The sequence below is a fragment of the Anser brachyrhynchus genome (assembly GCF_964034855.1).
Source record: "Anser brachyrhynchus genome assembly, chromosome: 4".
Taxonomy (NCBI): Eukaryota; Metazoa; Chordata; class Aves; order Anseriformes; family Anatidae; genus Anser; species Anser brachyrhynchus.
This window is the reverse complement of record NC_137698.1, coordinates 64790701-64802466: the sequence shown is the minus strand read 5'-3', so window position 1 is coordinate 64802466 and position 11766 is coordinate 64790701. Positions and strand designations below refer to the sequence as shown.

Below are 11766 nucleotides of genomic sequence, written 5' to 3'. Positions count from 1 at the left end.
GTGAGGTATCAGGTTTTCTGGGCATTCTCTGCCTTTGAAAGCATATTCATCTTGGTTTTATAGGCCTTCCTCGGGTGAACTGAAAATGCTTTACAACTATTAGTCCCTTGAAGATGACTGAACACTGAAGTGAATGCTTTTCTATTCAGAATAGCAGATTTTACTTAGCCAACAGAATTGAAAAATCAACGCAGAAGATGAAAACAAAACCAAACACCACCAGCATCTGTAAAAGCTGTTCTCTACAGGCAGAGTAAGGAAAAGAAAACTGTGGCCTACATGGTCTCTTCACCACTAGCAGCACTTTAGTTTTCTTTGTAAACAGAAATGTCATGAATGTTATGTAAACCACTACTTCAAATGACCATATGAAAAACAAGATTTGTTGTTAATCCTTTTGTTATTTTCTTTCAGTGGATACAAATCCAGTGCTTAGATCCCCGGTGTTATTCCCTTTCCTGTTCTTAATTAGCAAGGAGTGTGGTATAGGATAATGGTGGGAAAGGAGAACCACCAAAGCCCTGCTGAGATACAATCTGAAACCCACAACCTTGTAGCCTCCACCCAAGCTGGAAGGGACCTCTGGAGATCATTTGCTGAACCCAGCCCAGAGCAGAGCCAGCTGAGCTCAGGTTGCTCAGTGTCTTTTCCAGTCAAGTCCTTGATATCTCCAAGGATTTCTGCTGCTTGGGACCAGTCCCACCACAATGGGTCTGTTTTAAAGACTCTGAGTTTGTCTTCACACACTCACTCATCTCCCCTGCAAATAATATCATGAAAAATAACAGTTAGAACCTAGGGATTGCTGGAGCAGGATGAGATCAGTGGTATAAAGACTAAAGCCCTGATTTAGAAGCTGCCACTGGTGTGAAAGTTGTGTCTTCAGAGAGCAGCATGCGGAAGGATGGCTGTGCAAAGGAATAGCCTCTGCACTACTCTGTCTCTTCTCTTTCTCCATGGTGTGCCAGTTTCTCCTTGAGCATGAAGCCGGTTTCCCTTGACAGTTGCCTCCGTGCTCTGATGCCCTAGTCAGAAATGCAAGAGAGACCTTTATCTGCTGAGGCCCATTTGCACAAATATATATGCACATATCTATCTGTCTTTTTGCACAGCTTTCCTCTGCTGTTGAGCTGTAATGGACTGCAGAGTAGCTTTTGACTGCACTGTTCATTTCTGTCTGTTTCTCTCAACAGACTCGCTTCACCCCACACATCCCAAATGACCATTTCTGAGTTTGCAAATTTTTTTATGACTTTGAAAGTACTTGGAGACATTCTGTAATATCCAAGCTTCAAACTATTCATTTAGTGAAGAGACATCAATTTGAAGATTTTTTTTTCTTCATATTTTGAGTAGGAAATAAAAACATATGTCTGGCATTGCTATTATTTTATTTTGCAGATTGTTAGCTGGGTTGGCCGTGTGTCCATACTGCTTACACTGGCTGACTGTACCTGACATGTTTGAGAGGGACAGAAGTTACCTGGATCCATTTCTCTTAAGTGTCTCCATGTGTTGCTACCTGTAGATTTAAATTTAACATCCTTTTAATGGTCTGGTCCCCAGGGACACCCGAGACCCCCCCACGGGTCTTACTCTGAGTACAAGCAATAATTTATTATCTGATTTCTTATTGAAAATGTGGGGCTCAGCAGAATGTTATGCTTCAGAGGATAGTTACGTCATGCTCCAGTGCTGGTGAGAGAGATTCAAGGAAGCAGGCAATGAGACTGTTGAAATGGCAATCCTCTGTCTTCCAGTCAGTTTAGGAAAGACTGAACAAAACTGGGTTACCTCTGAATGCACAAAGAGGTAGCGCAGCTAAATCCTTAGCTGTCTGTGGTAACCTGTGCATGGAAGTACTGCTAAAGCATGACCCAGAACATAGGTGGGAGTTAATCCCCACCGGCTGCACCAGCGGCAGAGGGGTTGGAGCAGGCTCTGCAAAATCACGGATGCTCCACGCTGGCTGAGCACACCATTTAGGTGGCAGCCTGGAAGGAGCTTAGGCACATACAAAGCCTTTGTATCCCTTTATCAGTTTTGTGCCTCAGACTTTGTGCTAATGTAAAAAATGTAAATCCATAGCAATTAACAGATGTTTTTACATTAGCAGAGCTCCCGGGGTTCTGCTATCTCCATTTGTCTTTAAACATTTTATTAGAAATTTGACACCAGTGATGTTCCAATTAAAGTCCATTTTCTAGCATGAAGTACTTCTATATACAGCGCTGCAGATTTATTCTTTCGAGACTGCCTCCAATTTCATGCTTGCTTACAGCAAGTGTTACAAATACTGTTATTTTTGTTGAAAGAATCATCACTGACATGGTGCTTAGGCTGCATTTCTGGAGCTTGTTGATTGCTGATTTTTCTTAAGATCTGGTAATTCTCGGTGGACCTCATTTAGAAACCTGTGCTAACTGTGTGTCCATACTTGCTTCTGAGTTTGCATGAGAGGTTACATTCAGATCCAGTGGACAGACACTGAAACCAACTGCTGGTGCTGCAAAGATAATTTGTCTGTCATAAAACGAAACAAGAAAGCAGCTTGTATCTCCTGCATAGCAACAGAAAAATAAAAATCAAATTGCTTTCTTTAAATGAGTTACGCATCGTTCTCAGGCAGGAGCAACAGAATGATTTGAGCAAAGAAAGAAAGAACATCTTGTTTTTCTGAAAAATGTCTTGGGGGCTAAAGGAAACATTCTTATTTTTACATTTCATCTTTCTATAATCTGAACTACATTAGAAGTGAATGAGACGCGTTCTTGACTGAATTTGTAATTAACAATAATTTAGTAGCAGAATTTCTATTCATCATACTCTGGGATACAAACTTTTCATCAGGAAACATTGTCTATACATTTCAGTGAATTTAAAGTTATGTGCTGTGTGGAAAGGGACTGTTTTCTGAGCTTGTTAGGTGTAAATAGTTTACGATGGAAAAAAAAAAAAAAAAAACAAAGCATTTCCTTTTAAGGACCTTATAAGTAACTGCAACAGCCCTTGAGTTCTATAGTTCATGGTCCCTAATCCAGAATGAAAGATATTCAGTTATTCAGTAAACAAATTTCAAAGATATTATAACAGAAGTCTATATATTTTAATATATTTAGCTATAATTTATCTCAGAGCTGCTCTTTAATGAGGCAGCTATGTGCTTTTAAGGTAAGACATTTCAAAACAAACAGGCTTAGTAGTCCAACAGGCACTTTTGCATGCTGCAACGAGTACTAAACAGATGCCAGATTCTGCAAAATGTCACTACGGTATAAATCCTCAAATTATTTTTGGCTCAAACACAGTTTAGCTTTTATGTAGTATCTTCATTACTAGGAATGTCTCAGATAGTGACAAAATCATTTTTGTCTGCTGAGTCTAGGAGTTTTTGCTGGTACTTCTGTCCTGCTGGGAAAGAGGTCCACGTTTCAGAGATGTTTGCAGTTCCCCAGCAATTTACTAGTCACCCCATGCTGTCTTCACAAAAGTTGGGCTAGGAATTAAGCATGCAGTTAATATTATGCAAGGCCTCTGCCAGGGTTTTTTTACTTCCCCATTGTGACAGCCGAGTGAAGCATATTGTTTTAAATCTGGCAGATATGGATCTAGAGAAATTCATAGAAGTTCCTTGGTGGCAGGCTTGAGCTCCTGCATGGTGACATTTCCAATGTGCAGTGCTGTCTCCCCGTGGATGAAACATGGGGAGTCATGTGTCAGGGCAGTCTTCCATCGTCTTTACAGTTGGAGTTCATTTTGTGTACGTTGCAAACCCATTCAGATGATGGTCTTGGAGAATTTTTCCACCTCAGTCTTTTGATATTGTGATTGTTGTAATTATGGGACTTTCCTTGATTACAGCCTCACCCACTCTAGTGGGTAATCTACTTCTGTGATGTTCATGTGTTTTTTGTGAGAATGCTATAAGGCATTCTGTCTCCTGCACATGGGTCTTAGTTCAGAGTATCCTGCCCTGAAGGATAGAATTATTCTGTGTTAGTTGGAGTAAGTAACTTAACTCAGGGAAATTAACATATTCTACCATAATTTATGTTTCATTGTAGATACTAATATGAATTAAATCTTTTTTGTTTTTTTCCCAGTTCTTAGAAGTGTGAAGGGCTTTTTCTTTGATTTTTTTCTTTTCTTTTTTCTTTTCTTTTTTCCCTGCGTTTAAATCCAAACACTGAACAATAGAATAGTGATAGACAAGTTCTTAGTTAGGGTTAGCTCCTCTCTATCCCTGCCACATGGACAGTGTGACTGCTTCAAGTATTCTCTTATGTTCTGGTGTGCTACCTAATTTGGGGGATTCTCTTTGTTTTAATCTTCATGGGATTTTTATAGTCTGGTTTTAAAACAAAGGCAGACCTTTGAGTGGTCTCAATGAATCTCTTATGGGATGTAAAACATATGTTGTGTAAATTTGGTGTAACTCAGAATGTATGATTTGAAAAGAAAAAGCTAAAATTTTCTGTGGATAAATCTTCAGCACATAAAAAATTGTTGTATTACTTCCTGTTGAGCATTTGTTCTTTGCTCACATCCATTTTCTTCATGCGTAGCTGAGCTTCTGCAAATATATTTTCTTTTGGGTTAGTTATTATTACTTAGCCCATTGATTTTTTGAAGATGAATGTTGGTTTCAGTACACAGATTTCTATACTTGGCGCTTTCTGTAACATCATCTGTAACGCTGAATGATGAATGACATTTCATTATATCAGTATTCTATTTTACCACGTTTGTTTGTCCAAAGGCATTGAAATATAGGGCAACTGAAATGCTGCTATGTGTGGAGAACCTCTAAATATATCTATTGTGTACTCTACCACCATGATATTAATGATGTATTCTCCCTCTGAAAAATCAAAAGGTTGATGTGAACTTTTTTTCAGAACTTTGATGCAAAGGATAGGATACTGGCTCTACAGAATTTAATACAATCTTTGCTGCTGCCTAAAATGAGTCTGCGATTTCAACCTAAAGGAAGGAAATGGGCTGAGTGGTTAATAATGGGATGCAGAGAGTCATTGTAAGTCTTGTGATCCAGAGTTATCTGCTCTCTTCAGAACAGCTGACTTTTGGGGTACAATACAACCTACAGTGTCTAGTGTTGCAGCGACTGTTTAAATATGCAATGTGCCAGGCAGAGAAAACAAGCAAGAAGCATGCATTATAGGCAAGTCTCTACAAATCCGGCCTGAGAGCCAAGCTTCCCTTTTCTCTCTCTTTTTTCTTCTTAGGGAATGAGTGAACCACAGAACTTCAGTTTTTTAGTCACTGTATTGTAGTGCTCTGGAGTTAGTGAGCTGCTTTGAGATTCAGCAGTGGAAGACAGCAACCTTCTCTTTTTGGTAGTTTTCATTTACATTTCACTTTCCAAGCTTTTTATTTTTATTTTTAAATTCTACATTGATTTCTCTGCATAACTTTCTTGTTGGGGGGAGGGTTTGATGTCTTATCATATTTAAGTGTTAGTGGCCTAAGTCCTGGACAGCATAGGAGGACAAAGAACAATTATTTTGTGGGTAATATGCTGGTTTCTTGCTTGCTGTAACTGTTGCCTCCCGTGCTTTGCACTTTGCAAGTGATATGCCTAGTAGTGGTATTGTGAGACATTTTTGGCTATCTGTCTTGTTATTTGGGAAGCTTTAACATGCTCAGAATTTATCCTCAAGCAATTTTTTTTTTATTTAAAGTTGTTACCTGAGTACAGCAAATATAAGCCTGCTTGTCCACACACCTGGCCTAGGCTACTTTAATCTAGAGGGTTACTTCTCATTTTAATGACATATACAGTGACAAATACACTTAGACAATATAGGAAGCTCAATGTTCTTACCACCATGTTAATTCCTAGATTGCTCTTCTCTTCATATTTATTTCTTGCCTATGTTGAACATTAATATAAGATGAATAAGATGAATGACAGATTTTTGAGTCTTTTGTTTTTGTGGAGGGTACTTTTTTCCTTCTCTTTGATGCAACTGTCAAAGAAAAGTTTTTTACAGGCCTTGTTTGTTTTGAACTTCTGGGCTTTATTTTTTATGAGTTTTGTCTGAATATGATTTGTAGATCTTGCTGCAGAGGGTTCAGTAAAATGCCAGTGAAACTACTACCTGTAACAGTCTCCAGTGCAGATCATATATAAAAGAGTTAAGGTCTGTTATAATATCAGGCACTGGAACAATAGCAGCTTTTCTTCAAAACACATATCACTGCCAAAAAATGCACGAGTGAGTAGATTTTGCTTGGCTGAGAAAGGAGTAACAGACTGTTCCAATGTATTGGACAGCATCAAAAGTAACTTTCTAGTATGCAGCCATAACACTATGTTCTTTTGCTCCATAAGTCAAAGCACTCTAGTAAATTTCAGCTGTTAGAACGGAAAAAAAAAAAAACAACAGGCAGGCATGAGAAAATAATGCACCTCAGATTTCTATGCTCACAGGCTGAAAAGAGCAAGGAGATCAGACCAGAAATAATATTTTCTTTAGAGATTTTGACCCCCAATTAATTTTTTTATGAGTTAACACAATGCCTTGACACCAACCCCTCCGCTGCATGGCTTCTGTTGCTGTGTGTACAGCAGAGAGCTCAGATCTCAGCAGGTCTCTTCTTGCTCTACAGTTCTTCGTCCTTGCGGTTTCCCCACTGAAGGATAAAAAGTCTTGAATAATGTTGCCCAGTTTTCTTTTAGCATATGAAACCCTTCCCATAGGGTATGGTGATAGGAAGAAGTGATTGTCACCAAGGTCTGGCCAGCTGGCTGTGTCGGGCCCAGTGTAAGAGAGGTGATGGTGGAGAACAACAAGAACTCACTGTGTGAATCCAGTCCCAAGGCACAAGACATCAGAGATCTGACGTTTCTAAATGTGTACTGGGCAGCACAAAAATCCTGAGTACTGGACCCTGATAGTCATTTGGCTGGAAGATGTTTATCAAAAATTTACACTGAAATCAGCCTTCAACCTGAAAAAGTTTTAATTTGATCATACTACAACATCTTGGTAAATCTGCACATTTTTTCAATCTAAAATTTTGAACTAATTTCACATAAATAGATCATTCCCATCCAGATTTAACTCACAAGAAAATATATTTTGCCTACCATTTAGACATGCTATTTAAAAATGGGCATAAGGAATATCCTAACACTCATAAGAAAAGTCACAAATACCTATTAAAGAAATAATATTAACACCTCATAAAGCACTGTTTAGAAATAATATGCAATTAAAAATGGACACCTTAAATTTTCCTTCCTTTTGTCTTCCTACACAAGTTTATTTAGTAAATGATAGTTGTGCAGTTATTAATAGCACATACAGCTGGTAACGCAGTTGTCTGTCTGTGCATTCCCTCCCCTGAATGTGATATACCTGTTCTAGCAATCCTTGAATCAGGTTGATGGTAACTACTTATATTCCTTCAGCTAGCATAGATAAGGGTGTTCAGTGCTTGTTTACATGTAAGCTTCATAGAAACCATTTCTCTAAAAGATAAGATTTTGTGTGCTTTTGACTCTGCAGTCCAAATGTATTCAGTTTTCTTTCTAGAAGAAAGCAAATTAGAATAAATCAGAAAGAACACAGTGGTTTCCTGACATAATGAAAATGTTACTGGAAAACCACATTATAAATCTATTACAATTAAAAATCAAACTGATCTTTGCTAGGACTAATCTAACCTCAGGAGTCATAGAAAATAGTCAGTTTTGCTGGAATGAAAAGTTGTTTTTTCTTTACACAGAGAAGCAGTCAGCTTTTGTACTGTCTGTCAATAATGATCGTAGCAAAAGCAGTGCTTACCCATAGTAAGTGCAGAGTGTTGCTGCACTAAGTGGCAGTTGTAACACAAGCATTTTGATTGTTCATGTATGGTCACACACTGCCAGCTGTTACAGCTGCCATCTCAGTGCTACTGTGATTATACATGCAAGTTCATAATGAGAATTGAAGAAGTAGTGTGGGAAAACTCCACGCATTTGATTTGTTTGTGTTCTTATGAAGTTTTCTTTCTATGAGTATTGAAGTATTCAAGTTACTATCAATGCTAAAACAGGAAAACATTACAGCTCAATATTCTCTCATAGAAAATTTTTGAATAGTTCATTTAAGAGAACAGTTTGCAATTTGTTTTCCTTTCTTATGCAAGTTACCCACTAAGGAAGAAAAAAAAAACAAACAAAAAAACCCAAAACCACAAAACCTGAGGGTGTACTTACTCTAACTAATGCACTGTAACAATGCACTCTGCAGTGCAAATCTTCACAGTTCTCTATCCGTGGATCTTCAGACTGAGGGTTATTTAAAATGGACTTACAATAAAGTATGAACCTAAGACTGGCATGGCTTGCCCTGGCAAACCACATTTCAGATAAATTCCTAATTAAGAATCATTAATTTATTCTATGCTACTACCTCCATCAGATATTATTTCCACATTCCTCTACTACTTTTTTTTTTTCCTGAAGTGAAGCTATGTACAAAAGTGAAGTCCACTAATCTATATGCAGTGACTAGAGCGTGAATTGCTTTGACTTCATGTCTTGAATTTAATCTCTCTACTCATGAGTCTGTAGCTTGATGCTGAGATCCTCATGGATAGCATCCTCAGAATCCTTTTTCTGCATGTTAATAACGCAGTGGGATAAGGGCCTTCAGTATTTCATCTACTGTTACTGTTGTTTATTTTTATTACACTTAGCACAGAAGCCCTGGCTGTACAGAGGCATCTGTATCTTGTTATATGGACATATTTGAAAGCTAATCTCTGGGTCTAAGAACTTGTGTTGTAAGGTAAAAATGAAACAATTAAAAAGGAAATACAAGCAAAGTGACATGTCCAAGGTCAAGAAGGGTTCTGTAGACCTCACTGTCTTTTCATAAGGAAAGCAATTACTATGTAAAACCTGGAATATTTTGTGCTGCACCTTACAGACGATATATTACAATTACTTTGAAAACAAAGGATGTTTGCACCCACACAGTAACGAAACATTCTTTTAGAGAGACTAATGAGATTTTGTAAGAGCCATCTGTGGCTTGCCTCCATTAGATCAAACACCTCTAAAAATGAGGAAATACCTTCTATTAAAAGTAAAAAAGAATCAGAATAACAATAATAATCTGTGCATTAGAAGCCAAGTGTGCAGAAAAGTCCAATGACACTTTAAAACACTGGAAATACACAGAAAAAGCTGTAATACTGAGGAAAGACTCTAAGGTCAAAGGAGGCTCTCTATGATAAAAGATGGAGTTGATACAATGTTGATTTCCATTGTCAAGAGGTATGGCATATGTTATGCAAAGATACCCTTCTTATTGAAGACAGCTTAGCTGAGGCTTTATAGAAGATCTCCCAAAAGCCTACTCAAACTAATAACGTAGATCATAATGTTAGACAGTGCACATTGAAGACTCAGGAAGTAGAAAATTTTACTGCTCATAATGTTAGACAGTGCCCACTGAAGACTCAGGAAGTAGAAAATTTTACTGCTGAATGAAAGTGAGGTCAAATAGCTGCCCCTGTCCAGCAAACCCATGGGGTTACCATGGTTTGGGTAGTGCATGTGGCCAGTGATGTGCAAAGAGGGGACATGATGAGGGTTTTAGGCAGCTGTGATGAGAGGCACCCCTCCACAGAGGCACTGGATGAGAAATGCTTTTGGCATTAACTTGAATCCGTAGTCTGAATATATAACAGGATCTGGTAACTGTATCAATTCTGCTCCTAATTAAATATGTTGTTTTTCCATTAACATTTATTTTTTCTTAAATGTTTCCTCTCTATTTTCTCCTAGAAGGAAGGTAAGAATGTGTCTGAAATAGCTTGTGAAATTAAATTATATTAATGAGATTTCACATTAGCTAACTGATTCTCATGTAGGAATTTATACCTCTGACACATTTTAGAAAAGTAATGGAATCCTAATTTAGCAACGTGGTTTTAAAAATATCCAAGCAGTGTATATTATTTTTATGAAATTCACCCACTTGGAATATTTCTTTAATTTGCTCTTAAACTTAAACTCTCCTTAAAAATAACATTAGCATTGAAATTATGTCTTTGAGCAGGTTTCTGAATAGATCCCTAGTTTGCTCAACAATTATTGCTAAAATGATATGATCTTAGGAACCCTTGTTTCTGTCTGACATTTTTTCCCTGTGACTAATTATTTTACAGACTATGCTTTAATTGCAGGGTGTAGGAGGTACTTTCTATGACTGGTAAGTATTAGAAGGGGACATGTTCTGCAGATCATTAAATGTGCTACCAGGAATAAGCACACTTCTGAGAGCAGTAGCATTTGTCAAAATTAGTCAATGTGTTTGTTGAGAGCAAGAGGCCAACTCCAGGAATGTCTCCTAATAATTGCTGGCACAGTGAGTGCTGTTAATTATTTAACATGATATGGAGGACATAGGCCTTCTCAAGAGAAATGGATTCCTTTTTTCTTTTATTTACAAACAGGATGCATTAAAAACCCTGAGTGATTTAAAATTGTTTTTTAAACAAATCTAGACTGACAATTTTCTTGGTAGCCTGCAAGCATTGCTAAAGAGGAGACAAGTTACAGACATCAAAATATTATGCATATTTCATGGCTTCCTATCAGAACATTGAGTGATGTAAAATAAAACTGTTAACATATTTGAGCATCTGTGCCCAACTTAAACTAGGCCAACATCATTGTACTTTCAAAGTTATCCACTAATGAGAGTAAGTATGAGACTTAGGTCAGAAGTACTGCTTTGCAGTGCTGTCTCTCGCAGTGCTATTATTTGCTTTTGTTTTCATTGTATCTGAATGTGGCATAGCAAGGGCTCATGTTCACCATTAATGCCATAATCCCCAGGTGACAAGAACACATCAGGAGTGATCACAGATCTAGAAACCTATGAGTAAAAATTGAAAGAACTGGGGGTTTTAGCTTAAAGAGAATAAGATTGAAGAGGGGACATAGTAATAACTTTGCCTAGGTAAAAGATAGCCTCAGGGAGAGGTACTTCTACAAGCCCTGTGTACACAGGACAAGAAATAAAGAGATTAAGTTACAAAAGAAAAACAAACAACAAAAGCAAACAAACAAAGTCCACAATGTTTTGTATAGAAAAAGAATTCTAATAAAAATAGCAAAGCAAGGGACTGGATGGGAGGCTGTCTAGTTTAATTTGGACTATCACTGCTCATGGGCAGTTTGGACATAATGGTTGTTGCCACTGGGGACTTGGCTTCATCAAGCTCTCCTCTAGAACTTTTTTGCTAGAATTTTATCAAGGAATTCCACCTGGGATCAAAAAACACTTCCCAATGAAAGTTTAATCAAAATAGGTCTGCTTCTAGTAGAAAGTTTCTATTTCATCAAGTTTTAGTTTTTGTTTTGTTTTGTTTTGTTTTTCCTCAGAAAAATCCTCATAACCAAGTCAAGACCCCTGTTGCTAGAAGGGTTCAAGCCACTCACTTTACTGATTAGTAATGGGTTAGGTGTTCTAGATCATAACGTAGGTGTGATAGCAGTTGTTCAGATTACCAGTGACACCCTCCAGACAGACATCTGGAAGTTGTGCTTGAGTGTACAGTAGAGCAGTTTTGATTTTGCTCATTTAGGGGATTTTCTCCCTCTGTAAATCTCTGTATATTCACAGCTCAATTTGAGAGGTAAGGACTTCAATTTTCTGTGGCACTGAAGCCCCAGCTCTGAACACATTGCAACAAGCCCTTCACTCTGCATAGGAGCATTTAAAGTTATTTTACCAT

The 11766-nt window shown here is 37.7% G+C and overlaps 1 long non-coding RNA gene across 1 annotated transcript in view; it reads right to left on the bottom strand.

Annotated features, from left to right (window-relative positions):
• Window positions 1-3190: 3190 nt before the first annotated feature.
• The window catches only part of LOC308194272, a 50797-nt gene continuing 42221 nt past the window's right edge, over window positions 3191-11766 (bottom strand). The window contains exon 3 of the long non-coding RNA XR_013950414.1: window positions 3191-7558. This is a non-coding gene — a long non-coding RNA (uncharacterized lncRNA). The remainder of the gene's footprint in view (window positions 7559-11766) is intronic.